This window comes from Vanellus vanellus (assembly GCF_965231255.1).
Source record: "Vanellus vanellus genome assembly, chromosome: 2".
Lineage (NCBI taxonomy): Eukaryota > Metazoa > Chordata > Aves > Charadriiformes > Charadriidae > Vanellus > Vanellus vanellus.
The window spans coordinates 123,687,737-123,714,281 of NC_138906.1; the positions used below are offsets into that span (position 1 = coordinate 123,687,737).

General features: G+C 44.1%; 1 protein-coding gene across 1 annotated transcript in view; it reads left to right on the forward strand.

Moving 5' to 3' along the window:
• Window positions 1-3,195: 3,195 nt before the first annotated feature.
• MAPRE2 (microtubule associated protein RP/EB family member 2) overlaps window positions 3,196-26,545 on the forward strand; it is a 104,281-nt gene continuing 80,931 nt past the window's right edge. Inside the window, exons 1-2 of the mRNA XM_082499332.1 lie at window positions 3,196-3,220; window positions 4,058-4,102. The gene's annotated coding sequence lies outside the window, so the exon portion shown is untranslated. The remainder of the gene's footprint in view (window positions 3,221-4,057; window positions 4,103-26,545) is intronic.

The window sequence follows — 26,545 nt, forward strand, 5'->3', positions numbered from 1 at the left end:
GTATCATTAGCCTGATCCAGGCACCCCATGACTCTAGGGAACGTGTGTGACCCCAACTCCTCTCTGTCAGGGGAAGGAAAGTCCACTGCAGAGGGATGATAGCAAAATGTGGCTGTTTCTGCAGCAATGGTCCTTATGCTGGAGCTGCCGTTGGCGTAGAACAGAAACCTGGGAAGCGTCTGAGGGAAGGAAACACTTGCCAGGATGTCTACAGAGAGGACAGCCTCCATGTTTCTGTAGATGATCGATAAATCCCCAGCCCAGACCTTCCATGGATCTCAACATGAGTCTCTCTAGTTTTAAAAGTCCTTGTTTCTGGGCATTCGGTACCTGAAGACTCTGGGAGATGATATCCATCAAATTGGGCTTAGGAAATCACTGGTGTGCAGGGCACAGGGTGAGCCATGCTGTCCACCATCACTGGTGGTGACGGACATGGAAGCACCTGGCCATAGCCAAGACCAAATACACCTCTCACCTATGATGCTGGGACCCTCAAACAGGAGAGAGGGACCAGCCAGCAGTGACCTGCAGCTACATCTCTATACCACAGTTCTCCTGAGTCAGCAGGTCTCCTCGTGGACGTTATAACTGGAAGTGCAAAGATGAGGAGATGTTTTTTAGCTTGACTCTGTCTCTCTGCTCTGCAGCCTCCCTTCTGCACAATGAAGATAACAATTCCTACACCGCTCAGGCACACGCTGATGACAAAATCATCCACCAGGACCTCAAACACTGCTGTGCAGAGTTCCAGAGAAGACCATACAAAAATAGCATATCTTTTGATCTTCAAGCTCTGTTAAATGCAGCCTGCAGATGCAGTAAAATCTTCAAATTGTTCTGTAGACACAAAAATAGGTTTCTTGTCACTACAACACAAAGCGACAGGATTAGGAAGAAATTTGGCAGTTTTCAGTCACTACCAAAAAAAGCAAGGAAATTCGTTTGGCTTTGAGTGGCAGGTTTTTGAGGGGTTGGCCACTCTGCCTCACCTTACGCTTATATTGGGATTTTTTTCCCCTTCGAGAGATGTCTGTGACCTGTGGAAAGCAGCAGGGCTCATGAACATACTTACCTACAGGCCCGGTTCCACAGTTTTAGCATCATCTCATTGGTGGTGCAGAGCAGTGCCACCAGCATGGCACTGTCATCATTCTTCTACCATGAAACATCCAACTGCCACAAGCCCTACTCTGCATCCTTCAGAGCAGACGGCCCCAACCCACTCAGTGGTGGTGAACCCCTCTGCACCTCAGCTTGGGCTCTAACCTGCTCCCAGGGCAGGGGGTGGTCTCTCTTCCTAGTGATGGGAAGGGTTGGACACCCCATGGGTTTCCTCCATCTCTATTTCCAGGCTGCCCTTTCCATCAGTTAATTGGGTCAACAGAGCTGCTGTAACCAGGTCTCTATGGGTTCTATGCATCCCTAGGGATGTGGGATCCCAGAATCTACGCAGCAGGACAGGTCACATAAACAGTGGAGAAGAAGCTGGGTCTCAGCTCGCATAGAGCTGCTGAGAAGGGACCGGCACTATTTCCGCTAACATGCATAATGCTTTCCCATCTCTAAAATAACAGGGTTACAGCAAATTCAAGTTATTTATTTCATAGCTTTGGGGCTCCCTCCCCCTCCCCCCTTTTTAAATTTTGTCTTCATTTAAATGTGCTTTAACTTAACGCCGAGGGGGAAATATCAGGTTGCATTAAAAGGGGGGGAAGACTCTGCACCGTTTCTCTTTTCCTCCAAGCCCTACTTCATAGTTACCATTACAAAAATAGGAAAAAACATCCTACGCAGAGATCACCTCCCCGTGTAGCATTTATGGGTACGTGACACTGAGCTTAAAAACATAAACCACTAGACTCCACGTGGGCAGGACTTGACTAACAGTCCATCTGCGGAGCAAAGAACTAAAGATAGGGCCCTGACGGCTTCCTCCGCTCGCTCCGCTTTCCAGAGCAGGTGGGACGCTTCTGCCGCCGGAGGCCATTTCTGGGAGCCTGAGGAAATCGGCGTCTCCTTCTGCAGGGCGGGCTCTCGGGTGGGTGCGGGGAGGAAGCCGGGGACGGAGGGAGGAAGGCGGCCAAGGGGGAGCATGCTGGAGCCGCCTCCCAGCCCCGGCGTTGTCCGTCCGACCGCCCGCGGGAGCCCCGGGACCGGCGGCTCGGGGGGGCCTGGCTGCGACCGGGGCCGCCTGTGCTCCCTCAGAAGTCGGCGGGGCCAGGGGGAAAAGGTGGGCGGGGAGGTGACAAAGATTAAGGTAGAAAAGAAAAAAAGAAAGGGAGAAGAAGAAGAAGAAGAGAAAGAAAGAAAGAAAGAAAGAAAGAAAGAAAGAAAGAAAGAAAGAAAGAAAGAAAGAAAGAAAGAAAGAAAGAAAGAAAGAAAAAGAAAAAAGAAAAAAGAAAAAAGAAAAAAGAAAAAAGAAAAAAGAAAAAAGAAAAAAGAAAGAAAAAGGAAAACAAAGAAAAAAAAAAGAAAAAAGAAAAAAGAAAAAAGAAAGGAAAAGAAAAAGGAAAAGAAAAAGGAAGAGAAAGAAAGAAAAAAGGAAAAAGAAAGAAAAAAAGAAAGAAAGGAAAAGGAAAGAGGAAAAAGAGAAAGAAGAAGAAGGGAGAGGGAGAGGGAGAGGGAGAGGAGAGGAGAGGAGAGGAGAGGAGAGGAGAGGAGAGGAGAGGAGAGGAGAGAAGAGGAGAGGAGAGGAGAGGGAGGGAATGAAAAAAGAAAAAGAAAAGAAAAGGAAAGAAAAAAGAAAAAGAAAAGAAAAGAAAAGAAAAGAAAAGAAAAGAAAAGAAAATAAAAGAAAAGAAAAGAAAAGAAAAGAAAAGAAAAGAAAAGAAAAGAAAAGAAAAGAAAAGAAAAGAAAAGAAAAGAGAAAAGAAAAGAGAAAAAATAATAATAATAATAATAATAATAATAATAATAATAATAATAATAATAATAATAATAATGATGCAGCCAGACGTGGGTTGGTGCACTCGGTGCCCTGTGCGTGGAAAAGCCGCCGGGCGGGGTGCTCTCAGCGAGGCAGGAATAGGACACTCTCTCGGGGGGGGGGGAGAAGGGGGGGGCAGTGCCGTGCCGTGCTGTGCTGTGCCCGGGGAGGTTTACGTGGCGCCTCCCGCGTGGGGCGGAGCGGAGCGGAGCGGGGCGGGCGGACAAAGCCGGGGCTGTCAGCGGGGCGGGCGGGAGAAAGGAAAAGCGGCGGCAGCGGGGAGCGGAGCAGGTGAGGCGAGCAGCGGGGGTTGTGCCACGCTGGCACCGGGAGCGGCCGGGTGGCTTTGCCTTGCCACGCCACGCGTGAGCGGCTGTGAGGGGCGTGGGCGGCTTTGTGCGCCGCGGGCGAGCGGATCGCCCCGCGGGGGGACGGGTCGGGGGTTGCGTGGGGCGCCGCCGGCCGGCGGCGCCCCACGCAACCCCCGACCCGTCCCCCCGCGGGGCGATCCGCTCACCCGTGGGCAACTCGGGGGGTTGCACCCAGCGAGTCAGCTATCCCGTGGCAGTTAAGCCAGAAAAATCTCGGGAGTAGTAACGACGAGTAGCATCACTAGAGAGTAATTAGTGGTTAGGGGACTTAAGGATGGAGTAGCGTGTTTGCGTGTTTGTTTTGTCGCCGCGAATAGTTGGGGACCAGAGAGAGGAGTTGTTGGCCGGCTCTGCCAACGCCGTGTGTCAAAAACAGGACGGCGCTTACCACTGCATGAATGTCAAATCCTTCCCTACATAACCAGTTTGCACGTCACCCCTGAGTTGCGAGCGTCCAAAACAGCTTCTGGTAACAGGGGCTTGAAAGGAGCTTTTCCTTCGGCGTGCTGCGTGGTAGGGAAGCTCCGTAAGGAATACAGCCCATTCCAGAGAATGCACCTAAAAGCCTGATGATTCAGCATGCTGCATTCACTGACCGAGCGTGGCAGCTCCTGCGAGGAAGGATGCAGCGGTACGGGCAGATATTCACACTACCTGAAGCTGCAAGCTTCCTTTGCAGTGGTGGCACATGTGAGATTGTGGAAAAAAAAAATAAATAGAAAAAAGTAATTTACCACCAATTTTTTATTTTAAACAGCTTCTTCTGGTAATTCAAACAAACAACCCTCTGGTGCTTTCTACGGTGAGTGAGTTATAGTTCTTTTTGTACTTTACTTTCTTCCCAAAGGCATATTTGCTTATCTGTGGCTCCAAACTGCGCAGCAAATGAATTGAGGCTAATAACATAAGCTTGTTACTTAACATAGTGAGAAATCTAAAGTGGTAAAGAGGGTGAAAACTTTTTACAAGAAATACTGTAGCAATTTTGCTATGTTTTAAGAGAAGACAAACGCTGAGACAGAGATGACATTTTAGAAGTGGAACAGCAGAACAGTATTTCGAACAAAGCATCGTACAGCTTAAAGATTATTTTGTAAGATGCACTCGCTCTTTTAAAAGATACTGTCTTTTGAAGTCAAATGAACTGCATAAAAACTTCTACAGGAACGCTATCGCAGGGTAAATCTTTTAGTCAGGTTTCTGATTGCTTCTATGAAGGGCTTATTTAGAAGTACCATCTCAAGGGCATATTGAGATATTTATTATTCAACAGCGGTGTGAGCAACTGTACACACTGGCAAATCAGGATGCCCAGGTTGTGGGCCGAATGCTCTCCAAATCCTTGGCATACGCACGCTCCCTCCATCCCTTTTCCCTGAGATACAAGGACTCCTGCTTTAATCCTTGTTTATGTCTTTACTCACACAACTGGGTGTGTGGGGTGGGCCTTCACCCAACGAGTGAGAAGATATAAAGAGCACAAAATGTCTTTGTCTCATGCAAGGGTTGTCCTCAACCACTGCTGAGATTCAATGGCTGCTTGTTAGTAAAGCCCTCGTGGTGAAAATCATCCCCAAAGTGGAGGATGGGAGGGTTATGACCCCTTAACTCACCTACTGCCGTATCCTGTGGGTGCAGTGTTTGAGTGACAGGAATCTCTCCATCTTCCTAAAACACTCAAGATTTATGGTACTGCTGCTGCAATAGTAAAGTTTCATACCATCCCTAGCAGGTACAGAATGAACAGAGGTGCTATATGTAATCTATTTAAATGCAACCAAGGGCTTCAGAAACGACTAGCAGTTGACGAATTTTACTTTTCCTGAGGGCAAGTGTGGTTTCCTTCAGTCTACCTCAAATTCAGGCTACAGAATCCATGAGCTACTTCAGCTTCACAAGGAGAAAAGGATCAGCTTAGTAAGAGAGGGAAGGAGTCAGGGACAGCAGGATGTGGGGCAGTTAACATCTTGTGGGGTTGGTGTCTCTGAGATACCTACGCCTTTTGGAGATATTTCAGAGACAAGAAAATATGGATATTTTTCTATGACCTCACTTTGTGGGGTGTGCCATACCAGGTTTGTATGACGGCCAATTGCCCTATCAGACTGTATCAGAAGGCCTGGTGCTGAATATGGTTCGGGGTATCTTCTGCTCATTTAACGCTTTCGGCAAATGGCCACTTACCAGATACCTGTTCTTCAACGTTAAGTCTACCAGTGTGCCTCTTCCTCTGAGAAGCAACAGGGACTCTTGTGCCATCACTTTTGCTCCTCAGGCAGGAGAAGCTGCTTCTCCGCAAGGGCAGTGGGGACAGCTTACTGAGGAGGACACAGAGTCTCTCTAAAGTACGTTGGAAATAACCTAGGCAATTGCCGATGCCACCTGATAGTCTGGGGCTGGAATAGTTATTTCAGCCCTATGATTTCGTTTGTAATGGCCTGATTTAGTTTTAGTCTGATAGTCCAAATCTAAGGCCCCTTTCTGACAACAAAACTCTCAAATCATATTTCTTTGAGGTCTTACAAGTGCAAGAGTTCGCAACCATTTATCATTGTCTCTTTTGGCTAATTGGCATTTTTCTGTGTTATTTTCCTGACCGTTCCTCCAAATATTTGGAGGACTTAAAAAGCAAATGACACCCTCTCCACCCCCCACCCACCCCTACTCCCGAATGGATAATCACAAGAATTCGTCCTTGGTTAATCTTCGGAAAAAAAATTTGGGCGCCTTCAGAATTACTAAAACTTTTGCTAAAACTTTTCATTCAAATTTACCTTAAAACAGCTTTAATCCCGGCCCTTCTTCTCTGAAGCCTCGCAACGCTGAAACCTTAATACAGTCAAGTTTTAAAAGCATAGCTTGATTCCAGAAGAGGGAGAAACATTAGACTAACTAACACAATTAGGTGAGTGGAATGCATTTTTCCCTCGGGCACCTCTGGAGAGTGATACTCTATCATGTTAAAAACCGTCAGCTGCTGTCACAGGCGGAGCTGGGCCGGGCCGGTGGTTGCGTGAGCCGCGGGAGGGCAACCTGCCGCTGGTGCAGAAAGCCCCGGTGGGGAGCGTGCCCACGGCAGCACTCTGAGTCACTGGTGGCCCAAAGACCAACCATTGCGCGGTGGCGCACGTGGTGTTGTCGGGTGAGGTTTAAATGAGATCCTGAGCCTTTCAGCACTTTTATATATTTTTTATTTATTTATTTTTATGCACATATGTGTATAAAGTCCTTGTTTTGGCTTAGCTCCTTTGAGGATAGCTACAACTGCTGATGTGAAATCCTGGCAGCTTCAGTGGGGCTTGATTTCTCACCCATGAAAAGGTGAGGTGATTTGGGGAAATCCATGTACGGCTTTTGTGTCCTTTTTGTCGTGGAGTGGCTGGGGATCCCCCCTCCCCTGCTGACAGTCTCGATGATGTCCGTTTCTGGGACCAGTGACCTCAAAGACAGAGCAACGGGTGCTCTAAGTGGGGGAAGGGAAACTATGAGATTTAGTCTGTCTGCAGGAAAGGTGGGTGGGGAGAGAGCCTCAAACAAGGTCTTTTTTTTCAAGGGGTTTGAAAAGACACGTCATGGACTGTAAGGAAGCAGCAGTGACTCATCTGCATTTGGGAAAGTCAGGTGAGGGAAAAGGGGACTGGCAGCAGGGCTTGAGAGAGGGCAGAGAATGTGAAACCTGAACTGCAGGGAAAGGATCCCGAAAACAAGAATACTCTAGGAAAGCTGTCAGGGCAAGCGTTTATCATATTATTATCTAACTGGATCTCAGAACAGTTTCCCCTTGCATTTGTCCCCAATGAGCTGAAGCGTAGCCCCAGCACGCAGGCGCAGGACAGGCAGGATTAAGGCGCAGGCCTGTTCTGGGAGTGCTGCCCAGCGTCGGCCGCCAGCAGCGGGGCTGCCCTGCGCTATTTTTATTATGGCTGTGTCCAAAAAGTGTTTTAAAAAGGCTGAAGGGAAGCAACCCTGCTGCCTGACAGAGTCCCTGTAGCAAGAGCAGGGCTTCAAGTGGGGCAAGTATGCTCAAATCTGATCAGCAACTGCTGCCCTAAAGAGGGGACAGTTCTTCACAGTGGTCTGGGAGAGATGCCTGATGGTGGTGAAGAGGAGGAGGTAGAGAAGAGGAAAACATGACAAAGTTTGTGGGGACAGCCTTGATGATCCTGGTTGAACATCTCCTCAGTCCCAGAAACTCCCGCATCTGGTGCGGAGTTTTGTGTTCATCCAGCCTCATTCCACTGAACCTCGGATGACCCCAGGTTTCAAATTTGTCCTATTTAAAGTTTAGGTTCTAGTGCTTTACAGGAGCCTGGTCTCTTCTGAGAATGGCTCACCGTGTTACTTTTTCAACTTCTGGGAAGGAACCAGTAGTATTTCTTCAGCAAGGCAATTCCTGATATTGAGTACAACATTTACTCAAGTTTAGTCCTTTTTCCTTACGGGATAACATTAGTAGGGTCCTAACAGTGGATAATCTACCTTGTACATAAATGACAAGCTTTCAGGTTGATCTAATTACCAATGCCAAACACCTTAAAAATAACAAGTTGCCAGAAAATACAAATCTTGCATCGATTTGGCAGGTGAGAAGGGAAGAAGGATGCAACATGCCCGGTCTATCAGCTATAAGCTTCAGACACCTCAGTTGTTTTAATCTAGTAAATCTTAAATTGTTAAAGTCAGCAGGGAAAAATCTGTCTCTCATTTCACTGCATGGTTTGGTTGTGCAACATCTGATGTGAAATGGTGAATATCTTCTCAGGCTACTCCTTCCAGAGGAATTTTATTAAAATAGGCTTTGATCTGGTAACCATTTGATGTCCCAATTAATACTGGCTTGAATATACAGTAGTAACAGTCTCTTTGGACAGTTTGAATCACACTGCAAGCAAAGCACGTCAGGTTTTATCAAAGGAAAACAATCTGTTTTGTTTGGCTTTACAATATTCTGACTAAGTAGGAACGCTGGGAGTAAACATATTCTTGAAGCTTCATTGCAATATGGCACTTGAAACTAACCTTGGATGTCATGACTCATCTTTGCTGGGAATGCGGCATCCCTTGACCATCTTATGATTCTGAATCCAAGAATATTTGCAAGCCAGAGGCAAAGACTGAGACTAAGAGGCAAAACTGAAGCAATAGATGAATACCTCTCTTGATTTCCATCAGAATCTTGAGTTCTTCAAGTCTGATGTTACTTCAGAAGACACTGTCTTGCAGGAGTACCTGCAAATGCAAATATTGTTTGGCAACATTTAGGTCTTGTGGATTTAATGGCCAAATAAACACGTTTCCAAACACCTGCCAATATTGTCTGCTTTGCTTTGTAGAATTGGAAATAGCTCATTAGCAGATGGCATGAGCACATTGTTGGTATTAATAGACTGATACACACAAAAGGAGAACAGGTGACTTGTGCTTGTAATTAAGCTAATCACAGAGGCAGCAGAGAGCTCCTATCTTATCGGGATTACTGCTTAAACTCCAACTACTAGACCGCGCCAACAGAGCAAATTTGATGCTCGTACAGCATTGAGTGCTTTGGGGTTTCCCTGGAGTGGTTAGCGGCCAGGGTAGGACCTCCCACCCATGCAGCTCTGTTCCACTTCCACAGGTTAGTCTGCAGGTCTGCTGGAAAGCTAAATAATTTAGTTATTACTGAACAATTGGATATTTAAAAACCCTGACAGAAATAAAGTGTGCAACCCATACAGACTAAACCTTAAAGGTGTTCATTTATTTTTTTCCTGCTTTTACATATTTTTCTTGCAGCCCATGTTCGCAGCCATTATTAATTACAGTAACTTTTTATAGTCATTACCCTTCTATTTTTTTCAACTCCATTAACCCTTTAACTCCCTCATGAGCTTTGATGTCAGTCATAATAATGAGAAATATTTACCAAAAAAAAAAAAAAAAGGCAGGAAATGTAGAGATTGGCAATTGGTTGTGAACATCTTTACGGCACGTTAGCAAGCCACAGGAAATTTGCTAGGGATATACCTTTCTGTAGGGGAAGCGAGGGCTGCAAGGTGCGCCTGAAAACAGTCGGGGGAATGTCAGAGGAAAACTGTGTTTGCTGAAGTTTTGAACAGCAGCTCAGGGTTGCCTGATCTCTCGGAAGACTTCTGAAGGGCAGATTAAATGATTCCAGATGATGACAAAAAAACGCTGTAAAGAAAACAAAGAAGGTCGAGGTTTTCAGCCACTTCGGGCTTACTTTTTCTGTGCCTGCAAAAAACCCATACCCATCCACTGCTGCTCCTTCTGCACCTCCTTGCCTCTTATCTTTGGGATACAAGCTCCTCCCAGCAGGGTTTTTTACGTTCTTGTATCTGTGTTGTGTCTTTTATGCCCCGAGCTGAGTCCCGACTCCACCATGAGGCCGGTGGCAATTCAGCGAGGTAGCTTCATTTTCTTTTAGCCTTAAAGGCCTGGGTATTGTTTTGGCTTTTAAAGGAGCTGGGGTTGAGGTTGGAAACAGAGCCTAAAGATCACCCCCTTTCAACCCCCGTTGGCAGACAGAGAATGGGCAAATCCGTCCCTGGGTGGGCTCGAACCACCAACCTTTCGGTTAACAGCCGAACGCGCTAACCGATTGCGCCACAGAGACCGCCGGGTTGCGTATTTCTATACCTTGCTCAGGTGGGTTCCTCCTTGTGATCGGCCGTGATGTTTCTACACCCTCCCTCTAAACCGCCCGTTCACCAGGCGGAGTCTCGGCTGCTGTTTTGGCATCTGCCTCCCCTTTCCCAGGCCGGTGGTGTGTTCCGTAGGGAAGGCGAAGCTCCAGGAAAGGGGCACAGCAGAGATTTACAGGGTAGCCATCCCCCAGCCGTGCAGCGGAGCCAGGAAATGCTGCGCCTTACCAAGAGGAGCGAGAAGCGGTCTCTGCCTTCAGGGGTCAAACACGCTGCTTTATCGAACCGAGAGCTTTTGGTCCAGGCGGCTGTAACAAGGGAGGGGACTGTGGCACGAAACAGGACTAACGCACAGTCTAAGTTTTCCCCTGTAACTGAAGTGTCAGCAGACGGATTAATTCTGTCCTTTAAACATTGGTGCCTTGCTAAATACGAGCAGATTTACAGGACTTCTTTCGACCCTCCTTGCTCAGGAATGCAAATATGTTTTTAAGGCTTGCCTTTGCATGGTAGCAGCTGGCAAAAGCAAGATGACATCAATAGGGATGGGTAGGACTGAAGTGGCTTCTCAGTAAGGACTAACCTACCAGCCCCTGGCTTGCAGCTGGGTACTCCCCTCTCCTAGTTTCGGCTGCTAAAATATGATGCGGTCAGCTAAGCTTTAGCGATTTCCTCTGGGCATGATGACAGAAAGCATGATCGCTCTTACAGCTGGATAATGCTGCGTTTGCCATTAGGACAGCAATAAAGTAGTGCCAGCAGGCAGTGCAGGTGGGCCCTCGTACTTGTAAGAGGTGTTGGCGATATCCAGAAAATAAGATATTTTTTTTTCTATGCGTGGGGTTTATTAGGAGTGAATCCCAGGCACTGAGCATGTTCTTTCTTGATTTTATTTGCAAGCTGCTACAGGTGAGACCATACTCAGTTTCACCATTTAATGGTTTACTACTGTAGTATGGTTACTACCAGCTAAACCAGCAGATCCTTTAAAAGTTAAAGCATCATCTCAGGTATCTTCCCAGTCCTGTATTTCTAAACAGAGTTTCAAGCCGCAGCCTGGGAAGTGCATCAGTACAGAGTTGGCTGCACTGAGCACAACGCGCCGGTACTCGTATCCCAATCTCTGGTCTTGTCCATCTCCTGTGATATTCCTCCTCTTTTCACCCACACCTGTGGACTCCCCCAATACGCCTGGGAAACATCAATTCAAACTAAGTGACAACCCAGCCAAGGATGACAGAGCTGACCTGCTTTGTCAGTTGTTGCTGAAGCAGATAGAGAAGCCCACGGTGCGCCCCTCTGCTAGAGGACCTCGCAGTAGGAAAGAAAATGAGCTCGTCTCTACTTCTCCCAGCTCCGCATTTAAATAGAACCGCTTTCTTTACTCCTGCATGCTATGTTTAATTTATGAACTTGCCAAGATGTTATCTTTTTTTCCCCAGAATCATCGGACTTTCTTTAAAGAGTGAAATGGTTTCATTGCCCTTAGAGAACGCTGCAGAGTTTTTTGCATTCATGTACGGTAGAGCATGAGGTTACAGACTTTCAGCCACAGAAAGGGACATGGGTATCTGTCCTTTAAATATGGATTTTAAAGTAAAAGATGCTTTATTTTGCCTGCAGAAGTACAGAAGCAATGAGAAGTGAATGCTGTAGATTATTAAGCAAAATTTCTTGTTGCAATGAAGGCGGCTTTTTTCCTCCATCTGACACTCTGGGAGGTGGGGGAAGAGGAGCACAGGCAGCACTAAGCTTCTATTCTAATTTTATAGTAAAAGTTCCATGTGGATTGTCCTGGTTTGAGGCAAAACAGAACAATTTTCAGTATGTTCAGTATATTTTAAAGACCAGTCAGCATTTGCAGACAGAAATGGCCTGGTACTGTTCAAAGGGATGAATGTTCCTCTTGTACGACTTTCTAAAGTTAAGATTTGGCCCAAATCACTAATTCTCGAGAAAATACCTCAACTCTTCATATCAAGATGGAACAATCACTTCAGCTTAAATACAGGAAATGTTGGGCATAATAGCCATTACTTGCACAGATCTTGTTAACAAGAACATAATTTCCTAATCACTCCCTTGAAAGCAAACCCAGATGATAGAAGCATAGTTGAGCTCCTGCCAAATACCTCAAGAACTCTGATTTCACACCCAAGCTCCCGCAGGAGTGCCAGGATAACCTCAACTATTCAGTGAAAAAAAAAAAAAACACCTTAAGCGCTGTGCTTATAGTTCCTTAGACTTGTGTTCTTAAATACAAAATCTATCAGTTGGGATCGTACAAAAGCTTGAGTACGAAACAAGAGTGCAGACATCTAGATATGTTTGTATTGTGCACCGAGGCGCTATATAACTCTGCAGGCAACATCCTAGTCTGTCTCCCCAGCCTCTTCAATTAGGCCTCGAGAAAAAATAAAGTTGACTTTTTTTTTTTTTTTTTAAGATGTAGAGTAATTAGAGGACAAAAGAACAGATTCTAGTTTTTATTGGTGGTGGTCCCTCCACAGTGAAGGCACGCGTGTGATTTAACAAGGCGTGCAAAGGGCTTTCATCTTGCATCATCTTCATGATGTAGGTGATGAAAACAAGAGCCTTCACTGGTGATGGAGGCTCATCAAGAGGTGATGCAAGTGGCAGTTGCTGCAAGTCCATAGATGAGTTGGTTTTCCATGCAATGCATCTCTAATACAAATAAACACTGAAAGCTGTTAGACTTCCCTCAGGTTGTCACAGCAGTGCTTTTGAAAAGCAAACAACCGAGCAAGCTCACCCACTAAATGTTTGTAGACTATGTTGCAGGAACTGCGAATATTAGAGGCAACTTTATTTTTATTTATTTACTTTTTTCCCATTAGCTTGGGAAACTATCAACTAGTTACCTACTTTTTTTTTTTTTTTAAACAGAGCACACAACAAGTTAACAAAATTATTATCTTGCTTCAGAGAAGTCTTTTATAGGCTCTCTGGGTTTCTAAATGGGATGAAGGGTGGAGCTTGTCATTTAGCCACACCCATGGTGAGATTTATAAAAGGAAGTTTTCTAGGGGAAGCTCTTTTCTACCAGTCTATGACAGCTGGAAGTTTTATTTAACAGGGTTTTATTATTTTTTTTTTTAAATTAAAATCTTACTATGTCAAGGCCTCGTAAAGGTTCCCATAGTGGGGATGTTCCTCTAAATGAATCTTTGAAACAGCAAGGTAAGGTAAGTCATGGAATCTGTTTTACTATTTTAGTTCATTTTTACACATACTATTTCTGTGGCAAAGAGCTGAGTATTACTGTAATTTCAAAGGTCTGTATTTTCTCTGCCATGTGTAACTGGAGTTTTGTTCTCTGTGCTTTTGTTTTCCTGTAACACTAACTCAAATGGAAAAAAAAACAACCTTGAAACATCCCCAAACTTATTAGAGTTTGGAGAGGTTGCTATTTGTCACAGGGTGGTCAGGCTTTCAGGACTGATGACTTTGAGGCCTAATTTGCAGCACCTGTCCACAACACTAAGGTTAGTGTGGTGGTTGTAATTATGCTGCTGTTTGTAAGTCATACCAATATTAATTTCTCAAGCATACAAATAAAAGATATGCTATGCTTTATTGCACAACTGCTGTGACTTAGTCATAACTTTTTGATACACCCAGGAATCCTGCCATAATTTTTGGTTTATACTGTATCACAGTTTCCTTATGTATACATGCAAATACTTGCTTATAGGTTTTTCTGTTCAGCGGAGGTCTTGTGAGTTACTGTGGATGTCCCTCAATGAGATTAGTTGCTGTAAAGGTTTGTTTGGTATTGCACGTGGGTGTTCATATAATTCTGTAGACAGGTCTGTATCAGTTTACAAGATGACAGGGTGAAATCCTTCATAGTCGTCAACTGAAGTCAAATGCATTGTATCAAAAAGTGATCACAGCAATGTAGGGTGTGTAGCATGGATGTGTCAAGAATGCTGGTCAGCATAAAAAGTGCCTATCTCATTATACTGCTTACCTAGCTCTGGGCTTATTGCTGGTGTGACGGTAAAGCGGAATTGTAAGGAATTGGGGAGAGGGGAATGAACCTTGATAATATTTTTTTAGGATTTCCTTTCAGGCCTCTGGGAAAATGGAGGAAAATCCAGACTTCTTTGAAAACTTAATAAGCAACCAGAGACAGGTGTCTTATAAGTTAACTTTTTCCTCCAATTATTTTATCTGTACATAACTAGGTTGGAGAAGAACCATAAGTTTTCTCTTGCAAGCCTTCAACTTAGAAGGTGTAGAAGTCACTAATATTTTTATTTGTTGTGCACAAAACATGGGAAGTGTTTGACGGTCACTGGTCTACTAGTTGTTCTCCAAAGTATACTAGTATAACTACCACGTGCTACCAAAATAACCAAAGTAATAGTCTCCACAAAACTGGTGGTGTTGATGGGTTCTCTTTTTCAAGCTGTAAGCAAAACTGTCAATTAGCGTAGCTGGCAAAAAGCTGACCGATGGCTTCTTGGGCAAAATGGTATGATGCAAGTTGGAGAGGCTGTCAGAGCATTTTGACTTTGTGTGATTAGTAAACATGAGAAAATAAATGTCTTGCGTTTGAATAGACACATTTTCCACCTTGATAATACTGGGGGGGGGGGGGGGTTGGAGCTTTTCCTGTCAATATTATACTTGTAGGATGCTGAACTTGAGCAGTGTGGTCATCTCTGCTTTTTACCATGTGTTTTTACTGATATGTAGCAAATTGTGGCTGTTCTGGATTGTGGTGAGGAGTCTTGTTTGACAGCACAGCCATCTCCTGTGAGGGAGTCCCCTCGGCTTTATCCGCTGCCATTCTTCCGGGAGGTTGACCTGCTGCAGTTAGATTGTTTGTAGGTATTTTTAAGTGCATTGCATTTATTTTAAGTGCCTGATGTAGACCAAACTCTTAAAAAATATTTGCTATTATCTTTGTTGTATTGCTACCATAAATGGGAGAGATAAAGGAAGAGGAAAGTATTCAATACTGGCAGAGAATCTTAAATGTCTTTGCTCTTGGATACTTTTTGATGGGTTTTCTGAACCAGGGAGAAAGTTTCTTTCAAGTGGATAATCTAGAGTTACTTACTTTTTGATATTGCTGCATAGCTTAACATGTTTGTAAATTTGGCCATTCCTCTAAGCGGGGATTAAAGTGACTTCTGTCATTTAGTGACTTGAAAAGCATTATTCATGGAATAAAGTACTTATCCAGGGTAATTCTGACACTAACCTGCTATTCAATGTAAAGGAGTCAAGGGACACCAACTGTCTTATGGCCAATTATTTATTATATTTGATAAATTTAGATAAATCTCCAAAAGGCTACTTTTGGGTAGCCAAACAACAAGCCTTAGGGCACCATCTTCCTCTTCCGATTTGATTTTTGGAGCCACATATGTACTAAATGCAGAAAGTCCACAACGATGACTTCTTAGTGGCAAGCTGAGTAATTAAGAGGCAGATGGCCAATGACAATCTCTCAGTAACTTATTTCTTTGAGGTGGTGTACGAAGACTGACACTGACAACTGTATTACTCTGTGGAATTCTGTTAGTACTTTCACTTTTCAACACTTTTGCTATCAGAAGATTCAAGCACAAAACCTCAGCGTATTTGGGTGGAAGGAGGTTCCCAGAACGGGGATGGCAGAGTGGAAGGAAAGAGGCCCCGTCACAACGGCAGCTTCTGAGTCTTGGCCCAGCCTTTAAACCTTGCTGGCCCTGCAGTCCTCAGTGTCTCTCCTTATTTCCCGTCATCTCTTCCACTATCGCCAAGAAAGTGAGTTTTCTGGCTCCTGGATGGGGACAGAAGTGCGTTTTTCTCTACATTCCTGGGCCAGCCAAAGTCAGTTTTACCGGTACCCCTGAGAAGACCCACGCTGACCCTGCTTAGCTGGGTGCCTTATGGCTTTATGAATCACCACACCACTGGGCCCCCTGTTCAGCTGTCGTTTATTTAGATTGTGAAATCCTGAAATCAGAAGGGTTTTACAGATCCAAAAAATCACTGCAGGTTCTTTAAAATGGCTGGATTTCCTTAAATAATATTTTTTTTCTCTCAAGGCAGTGCTGTCAGACAAAAAAAGTCAGCCGGTTTTTGCTGCCCTAGTTTAGTTCAAGTAAAACCAAGTTGCTGAGTTCAAACAATGTCTTCTAGACTTGAGTTTTTTCAGTTTTTGTTCACCTGACAATCATGCATATAGACAATTCCCGTCAGAAGGAAGAAGCTTGAAGTTCAGCTCCTTTGTGCAAGCTGGAAGGGGAGTCACAAAGGATGTGGTATACAATGAAAACTCTCCTTAGATATCAGATCTAAATAACAAACTAGGAAAGAAATGTAACTTCCAGTCAGATGTCACTTGGCTTGAGACAATGATTTTTGAGGTGTGTTTTTAGGATGCTTGAAGGCCACATCAGGTAAAGGATGGGATTAGCATCCCGAGTATGACTTCAGGATGATGTATCAGCTCTGCTGCAGCAATAATCCTTCATTGGGATGCAGGGACTACAGGCAACATGTGATCGTGTTAGAAAACCAGACAGAGAAATCCTACGACAGGCTTGTTGAATGACAGGGAACTTATTATGTAGCTGTGGAACGGACCAACAAGAAACGTTTGTCTGACCAATGGCAGTGATATCTCTTGTCTTCCTTTGAAAGGAACGCGTGGCTACTGGTACAGTTCTGTCCATTAAAACAATGTGGCACAGAGGAGTGGATGCTCCTTTGTTTCAGCATTTACTGTGCGCTACTGCAAGAAATTCAAAGTGCTGCCTTCTGCTCTTTGACCGTGTAGATCTTATTCCAGGTTGTGTCAAATTCAGTGGTACACAATAAGACATGAGTAAAATGTGTATGTTATGCAGTAGCATAAATGCATCCATTTAAATCCACTAAGATTGGTGGTACAGGCTTATTTCCTGTATATGTCCTGCTGTGCAGTATGGCGTTTATCTATGTATTTTTTTTCATGACGACCTGTTTACATTTCATAACTCGCTTCTAAAACTTGAAATTGCAGGAAAAGGTTTGCTCAGGGTGATGTCTGAGGTAAAACTGGATGGTATTTCTGCTTTTCTCATAGCCAGGAGTGTACAAGCTGGTCCTGGAAGGTGCTGGCAAACCTGCTCGGAAGTAATCGCTGGGGGCTGGGTACCAGCCTTTGTGTCTGCAGAGTGCTGCTGCGGGGCCTGGAGCTGGCCTGAGCTTTATGGGGAACCACCCACTCTTTTCTATTATGTGACCATAAGTGAGGCGGTAGAGGCTTCCAGCCCACAAAGCTGATTTTGCTAGGACGTAAAAATACATGTTAGAAGAAAAAGCACTTATCAACAGGGGAGAGATCTGGTGGGTGAGATTAAAGCTCTTTAACAATATAAACCTTCTGTGTCCAATGTATCCTGTGCAGTAGGGTCCTTCCCTCCTATCTTTTCTAGTTCTCTAATTTTGGGGGTTCTGAAGCTGAAGAAATTCTGTGCTGTCCCCAAGAGAGTTTATTTTCACTTCTTGCTGAGCTTGCCTTTTGCTTCGAGTCCCTGGCATGAGCCCAGTACTTTGCTTGGGCATCTCCTGTTGTCCACTTCTGCATCACATTGACCACAGAGGGGTTTCATTCCTAGCTCGCCTCATGGCATGCACCCACAGCGAAGCCCCACAACAGTCAGATAAATACCTTTCTGTGTGTACAAACATACAAACTCCGAGTTGAGTTCTCTCGCCATGTTACCAGATGCCTTTCCGTTGGTATCAAGGAGACACAGGCCCACCTCTTCTGGGATGTGGGCTGCCAAAGCACGTGGCTTTATTCAAATTAACAAGTCAACTGTAAAAGAACTTGCGTTCCTGAATTTATTGAGTTCTTAGTGTCAGAAAACTGTTACACTGGCTTGCACATCCTGTTTTCCTACGTGGAATAGTAGGAGAAAGAACACAGCACTTCAAACAAGAGAAGGTTGTATCTCTACTGAGAGGCAGGGATTTCTGGGATTACAAATAGCGTACTTCCCAGTGTAACATTGTGTCACTTGGTTAAAGTTGAGACAGCTTCAGCTGAGTTATTCCGTACACACCTTGTATGTCAAAATATATTATCTCAATCATTTTCATATTCTGGAAATTAACCTTCAACATCAATTTGTCATCAAAAAGGAGTAGGAAACCTGAACCCTGACAGTCTTCTCTGGGATACAGCAGTTTCTCAAAACTGACACATTACACTGAGGGAGAACAGAATAACGCTGGAGTAAAATGATGTGCTTGTGCGCTCGACAGGCAAAAGGCATTTAGTCTGATAAGGTGCCAAACAGTGTCATTTGAGAGCACTGCAAAGACTTCCAGCTGTCTTGCGTATGCTAACTGAATATCTGGGTGAATTAGAATTTGTCCCTGGGAATATTTCACCAGAAGTGACCTTGCCTGATCTGGTTAATTCAAGCTCAAGTGCAGCTTGTTGCAATCTCCTGATAAGACTTCTGACCAAGACTGCATTTCTCTGAGCATCTTACCCGATGCTGAAGTGAAGGACTGTGTTTGCAGAAGCGCAGCGGGGCTCTCCTCTCGGCTGCTTCCCAGCTTGCTGTGGGAGATGCTGCCCTGCTCTGTTGACTCATGCGGAAGGTGTGGTGTGTTTTGACCAGGAATGGAAGGGCGTAAGAGTCGCAGCGGAGCGCAGCAGATCCTGAGACAGGCCCTGCAGGGAAATCAATCTTATGGGAAAGCGTAGGTTGAATCTTGCATTTTTGCTACGTGAGTTAACAAGCAAGCTGACTACCAAAAAGGGAGAAAAATTGGACTTATACCACGAGCATACATAAACTGCTCATTGGATTGTGAGAAAGAGACCTGCTTTCAGCTGATGTTGGATCCTTCAGCTGCGGACGCTATCCGGCTGCTCATTTGTTCCACAAGTTACTACTTTGATTCACCTTGGGCATGTTCAGTTCAGTAATATCTTGTTACAGGGACTTCCAATAGCTGACTAATCTTGCTGAAAAGAGAAGGGCTTTGTTAAGCCAGTGCACGCTCGGGGAATAGGGATTTCATTTGCAGTTTTATTTTGAGCCTCAGAATGCATGTTCACCTTTTGCAACGTATTTTATATCTAGCGCTGTTTATTAAAGCGGTTGTGCATGAAAATATCGGATAGTTGCCATCTTGGGAGCCCTGGATGCACAGAGAGTGAGTTTATGCAAGACAGGAGGTGTGCCGAGCACTCTTCCAAGGCTCAGCTGAAGGACACTCTGGTCACTCTGAAGCAAATCAGCTGCTAGGAGGCTGCCGCTACAGCAAGTGCCACAGTTTGAAGAAAACTTATCTAGCAAGATGAATAGGGGCTAGGTCGTCTAGGGCAGATTGCACGTGCCTGAGAGGAAAGAGTGAGACTGGTTCTTCTGTGCAGGATTTGCTCTACTGAAAGGTTTATGAAAGAGGGGGACAAAAAAAAAAAAAAAAAAAAAAAAACCCCAAAAAAAACAACCCACCAAACAAACAAAAAACCCCAAAACAAACACCAAAACTGCCAGAGTTTTGTTTCCCAATCTAAGTTAACAGGCTTTGTCTTCTAGATGTGAAAAATTGGCCAGTATAGAACAACTGTAGTCAACTATAAGGGAAATAGTGTGTGTGTAAATGGCAAATCCATCCAAAGTATCCGTTTCTCTGGTTAAGTGGTGACATCTCTTGCTTAGTTTGGAGAGCAAACAGAAAAGGCAGTGAGAGAAGTATCTACACTTCAATTGTGTATACTACTGAAATTAGTTTAGTGGTCCTCCAAATCAGTACTTACAGGCAGTGTGCTGAAGGAAAACTTTACGGAGCAGAATGTTGTGGAAGTTTAAATTCAATCTGATACTGTAGAATAACTTAGAAACTTCCCAGTTAGCTTTTGTCTAATGAGCAGAAGTGATGCATGTGCCTCCAAGTTAGTGGACTGGTCTAATGTGTTTTGTGGCTCTTGTCTCCAGAACAATGTAAAGAAAAAATAATTCCTGTGAGCTTTGCACTGCAGCTTCTTGGAGGGGATACTGCAGATCAAAAATGCAGCCCAGAAACTTGTGATTTGGTAGACTTCAAATACAAACTATACTTTCAGAACAAAGTGACGTTAACTTGAGGGGTTGAAGTTTGACAGCTAACCTTTTGAACCCCCTCCCATCTGACTTGCCTTAGTTGTGTAGTATCAGGGAGTACCTAAATGAGATAACAAGTTGTCACTCTTATCTCGGACTGGAATGTTTTCCTTCAACTTGAAGTTCACAAGCTGTGATCAGGTGGCAATGTTATTGTAACTGAAGGAGTAAAAGGTATTTATGCAGCTTTGAAATACAGTCCTGCTCTGAAGAATTCCTCATTGACACTCTTCATTTCCCTTTATATAGAGACCCATTTCTAGTTTCCAGCTCTATAAGCACTCAAGATCCAAAAAGCTCAGTTGGCTCTGTGCTACCTTTGTTTCAAATGCACAGATTTTGCAATTTTAGCTCTATTAATTACTTGTATGGGGTCATTACCACAATGCAAGTGCCCTCAAGCTTCAGTGCATTTTAGCTTTCCCATTTTGCAGGCAGGATGCAAGGTTGCCCCCCGGTTTGTGACAGACCTTTTACAAGTTCAGGCTTTTGATCCTTACTGAGAATATAGGTAGCTTTTATATTTGTCAGTCTGGTGATCAGAGCTACTGCCACCTGGGTAGGTTAAGCAAATCGGCACTCACTGTTTTGATACATGAATAAATACCAAACAGTGTTTCCCTGCCCGCTCCCCCAAGGGATCTAATTCTGTCAACATACCCAGATTGTGTTACCTGTGCCAAACACGGCAATTGCTGATTGCTGTCGGTCAAAATACGTGTGGAAGAGTGTGAAGTGATGGTGTGCTGTTCCTCCACCTTGTAGATGAGGATGGTTGAAAGACTGACTTATAAGAAACTAAAGGGGATCTGCCCCTCAGCAGCTTGGAGGAGGCTTAAAACATGCTCCTCAGAGATTCATGATCACCTGGCTGTGATAATGTCGTTGGGACCACCTGACCGCTTTTTTCCTTTCAGCAGAGATTGGCACCGAGGGATGATTATTGCAGTGTGGATCTGTGGAAAAGTAACTCTTATATACCACCTGGGAAAACTGGATGGTTGGGATTGATTAGGTGAAAATGAGAGATGAAGACACTCAAATATTTTTGGCTTTTGGTTTATGACTCGGAACACATGGGGTGATCTGTGCAGTACAAATGAAGTGATGCTACACCCTTCAATGTTATCTTCAGCTGTCATGTGAGCACCTTATCTAATCAGAGGTTCACAGGACATTTCCACAAACTATAGCCTTACAGCCTTCATAGGTTTGTACATCTGTAATTGACGACAAGTAATCCATTCTGCTCACACAAGGGGAGCCCAAGAACTCTTTATCTGCTTCACCAGTGCCAGAAAGAGCAAAACTTTTTTAGATTTATATATTGTATATTATGTACTCTAAATATATATTATATGTTTAGATTCTTAAGGACTTAAAAAAATCAAGATACAAGATTTTAGCTATTTTTCCCATTGCCACAGATACTGGAATCTGTCTTTACATCCTTGAGTTAATCCCATTTTTCTGGACAACTTGAGGCAGAGAAAGACATGCTGGAACTGTTAAAAGGGCTGAGATGGCAGTCCAATACCCTAACTAGGTGTTGGACTCTCTTCCCTGGGTAAGGCAAGCAGGCAACGAGCAGCCTGCAGTATTGATACTTTTACATGGAATGATTGGATGACACAGGCTGAAAGAGATCATCTTGTCCAACCCCTGTTGGGATTCAAAGCCATCCCAAACAGATCAGGCTGCTCAGGAACTTGTTGAGCTCTGAACGTCTCAAAAACGTTCAGACTTTCCAGCCTCCCTGGACCCAATGTTCAACCACCCTCATGATGAAAACACTTTTCCTAACATGTAATCAGGATTTGCCCTGTTGAAACTTGCCTGGTACCTCTTGCAATGTCAATGTGTGCTTTTGAGAAGATCTTGGCTCTATCTTCTCTACACCCTCTCCTTAGGTAGCTGTGGGCTGCAATGGTACATCCCCACACACCCTAAGCCTCCTCTGCTTCAGGCTGGACAAACCCAACTCAGCCTCTCCTGCATCATGTGCTCCATCTCCTTAACCATCTTGGTATAGTAGACTGGGCTCCAGTATGTCTGTCACTGGTTTGTGGCTCCCCAGTATACAGGGTTCACTTTCGCAAGCCCTGAATACAGGGGAATAATTACTGCCTTGGATCTACAAACCCAGCCCGGTGTAGGGTTGCCCTTCCCTACTGCAAAGGGCATACTGCTGACTCTTTTCCAACTTGTTGTCCACCAAGACCCCCAGGTCTTTTCTCTGAAGTTGGTCTCCAGCTAGCTGGCACCAAGCAAGGTCAGGGCAAGAATTTGCATAACTGCTTTCCAGACCTGTCCTTGCCTCTTTCCTGGTCTGAAATAGGCATAGATAGGGAATGTCGCATTGTTTTAGAGATTATTTTTACTTTTTAAGTAAAGCTACTGAATTCTGTAACTTAGTATAGATCACTGGTAGGTAAGGCAGACAACTGGCAGGCATGGCTGTGTGCTCATAGCGGAGCAGTGTATTACAACAGAGGGTTGGCAGGAGCGTTTATTCCCCTCTGTGGCCACCAAACTGATTTTTGCTGAATATTCTCTGATATGCTTAATTTTCTTTGCTCATTGTAAAGAGAGGTCTGAAAAAACTAATCTCACAGTAGCGGGGGTCTCAGCCCATGTAATCTCGGGCACCCTGAGCTACCTGCACTTTTCTCAGGCATGTCTAGATGTGTAAGGGTTACAGTGAATTTAAATTTAAGTTACTTCCTGAGTTTAAACATCTGTCTTTTAAAGCTCTTAAACCAACTTGTGCTTCTAAATATTTTGCTGGTCCTGAAGCTGGTACGTTTTAGATCCCCGAAGCAGTTCTGAGAGTCCCTCGGTTTGCTGCAGCTGCCTGTATAACCCTTCATGGAAGTAATCTTTGGGCTTTTCCTACCATGCTTGTTCAGTAGGCTTGTTTTCAAAGAATGTCAACCTGGGTAACTCAACATATTATTATGCCATCAGGACTCCTTGTGTTAATCTTCAAGTTTAATTGTCTTAAAAGAACTTCAAAAAAATATCTCTCGGGTCAAAACGCAGACACAGGTTTTGGGGTTTTAACATCTGAATGTGTACCTTGATACTTTTTCCTTGAATCTTCTTTGTAGTTATAAGTTGCTGATTAGCTTATAAATATTCCGCCACAAAATGAAGCCTAAAGCTGGGCACAGGAAATGATAAATGTACTGGAAACTTGTGGTGGGTTAACCTGGACTGAAGCAGTTGCTGCTAGCTGGCCTTCGTGTGTCTTTCACCCCTTTCATATGAAAGAGGGAAAAGCTGATATGTGTTCTCCCATAGCTCTGTGTACCCGCCAGTCTCCAGGCTATGTTTGAAGAGGAGATCGCGTCTGCTTTTAAAGCTTAATAATCCAGCCCACTCGGTGGAGTTGTTCCCTGTACCCATTTCTGGTCATCAGTACCAGCCAGTGAGTTCCTGCTCTCCCAGTTACGCCAACCCAGATGTTGACGGGGCCATGCTGTGTACTGAAACAGGGAACTGCCCCACATTTATTTTTTTAAATCTGCCAAAAAAGGTAACTTTGAAATTAGATCCCTTTTTGCATCTGCTTCAGAGTGGATTGGATTCAGAGTTGTTCCAGAAAAACTGAGGGGCAGCCCAGGGATATAAATAAGGAAGGAGCAGTTAAGGCTGGAATGCCTTAAGGCCATATTATTGCCAAATTCTTCATAATATGAAACCTTAGTGCTGGCTTTTGTTGCCTCACTATAAAACATATGCATCACAGCAGCATAACTTTATGTTTATAGAGGAAAGTATAAAAAGAAATGTGTTAAGCGATTCTAGTATATGACACAAAGCAGGCACTTAATCAACTCTGGTTATTCTTAAACCAAGTGCATTCTGTAAGATGGTATAATGCCTACCAGAAAAACCCATCAAAATGCATAATATATACAGAAGCACATCAATAGTAAACTGCGGTCAAACGCGCAAGCCACAAACAAAATTGGTGATCGTAGTGGATGCAGAAGTCAGCAGATGTAGGCACTGACAACACAAGAACAGATTTTTAGTTAGTGTCAACATTTCAATTTCTATGACATCAATGACTCTGAACTAAAGTTTAGGCAAAAGGATGCCTCAAATAATTGCAGGAAAATTGTTTTCTCAAAAAGGAGAAAAGAGATACTATTTTTTTTTTGGTTGAAATGGAGCTAAGTGTAACGTGGCATCCTGCTGCTGAATACAAAGAATGACAAATACACATTCTCATCTGTTTGTCCTATTAGGTCTGCCACCTACTGCTTGATATGCAGGTTTGGCACTGCTTGTTATGCCAAAAAAAAAAAAATTTACCAAATCTGTCACACTAACTAAAATCACATGAACTGAGCTCTGTTACACCCTTTTCAAGTTGGAAGATAATTACTGCATCTCGAAGTTACTGGGCAGGAAGGCAGGGAAGGTATTCGTTAATAGGAGGAGGGCAGGTAGGCTGCTGCACAAAGGTAGGTGTGACACTGCAGTTGGCTGGAGCTTTGAACCCAGCATTGTCTCCAAGGCACTTGCATTTTGGAAACTCCAGTTTACAGAAGGCTGAGGAGGGACGGGAGAGGACAACAGAAATTACAGAAGTTGATTTACTGCTCTAGGGGGAGGAAAAATCTAGTGGCTTCCCAAGCAGGGTTAGAAGAAACCTTCCTGAGAAAGGATGCATATTCTTGCTTACAAAGATGTTAAGCAGGACATGCTTGGATTTACTTTATATGTAAATGACCCAAAAAAGATTGGTAGCTTTGCAAATGAGAGGGAGGGAACAGAGTTTTATAAGAAGTCTCTAGGACTTTTTTCATGCCAATAGATGACTTGAAATCAGAGCACTGACAGAGAAGCAGAACCACTGGGACAAAGCCGCTTGAAATGGCAAGAGCAAAAGAGGTGGGAAGCTCTGTCGTGCGTTCGGTAGCAGCATCTCGCGTCTTCTGGGACTGCCTTCCCTGTGAAGCACTCCAGGTCAAACTAGGGCATTTCTCACAGGTTTAGAGTTGGAGATAGTACTAAACTCGGCTCTGTTACTTGATTTTTTTGCTTTGAGTCTGTCTTTGTGCCTTCCATATGCTGCTGCAGAGCCAGCCCTACTCAGGGGGAGAGGACTTACCCAGGAACAGTGAGACAGCATAGGGTTGGGCTGTTAGTTCACAGTAAGTTGAGAAATCTGCCCAACTGTTAAGCGTATGGGGGGGGTTGTTTTGGTTTTTCTGATTCATGCAGAGCTCATGAAGACAGCAGTTCTTTCCTTTGACACTGGAAGCCTTAATCTTTCAGTTCATCTTTTCAACAGGAAAGCGTATGTAAATAGTGGTATACACTGTTTTGTGATTTACACTCTGAGTTTGTCCATTTCTGTAATTTGTCGAGCTATTCTCCACTCATTAAATGCCTGGATAGCAGCCACAAGGGGTTTGCTTGAATTCTTTCAGTTGCTAAAAATAAGTTGGGTTTGAAGTTGTTTTCTGTAGCCACTGAGGATATTTCAAGCAATAATAGGTGACTGTCAGCCTATATTACAAATTGTTTTCATGCAACACCACATTCCCAGCCCTTGGTTAGGGGTGGGGGGAGGAAAAAAAGACCTGTGCCGTATGGTAGAAGGCATCTAGTCCCCTGAGACACAGTAGCAGAAGACAGGGTTCTGCGCCCATACGGGGCATACAGCTCCCTGTGACAAAGTTTTGAAAAAATATCATCAAATGTATTAGAAGGTATTTGATTTAAATCCTCTTAATAACATTCTATCCTAACTTTTCTTCCTTAGTCCTTCAAACTAACAGCTGTGGGTAGTACTTTTCATAGTATGACTTTACGATGTGCTTCTAGAACCTGTTTTATCTTGTTTTCTGCAGATTGCCTTTGCTTCACTGTCTTTTTTTTTTTTTTTTCACTTAGTTTCTTGGCTTTTGGCTCGCTTTCTCATATCCATCTTGCCCATTCCTTGTTTTGTTTGGGTTTTTTCTTTTTTCAGTCAGTATTCATTCAGAATAAAATCAATGTTTTTCAGCATTTTAAGGGATATTGTCATAGAAGCCCTTCTGTGTCAGTTTGTGTGAATGGGTTCAACAGGTAACTAAGTTTGTGGATGAAGCAATAGCTACCAGAAAACAACTTCACAGGGAGGCTAAGTATGCACTGAGAGGGTGCAGGTGAAAGCCTCCCAAGATCAGAGAAACCCTGAAAGACAGTGGTCCACTTAACATCCCAAGATCCCATAAACTCCAGACAGCAAGAGTCTGCCAAACCTGTCCAAGGCCACCACCAGCACACACTAGGATCACCGGCAGGTTGCGTAACTCAACTGCATCTGAGAAAGCGGCAAGGGTAGGCTACAGAGCTATAGCCTGGCGAAGCGAGGACACCCCTGAGGAACTTCTTGAACTCCCAATGGGAAACCAGTGGCCCACCAGTCCAACCTCCCATGGCTGGGCTTGGCCTCCTGACTGTTGC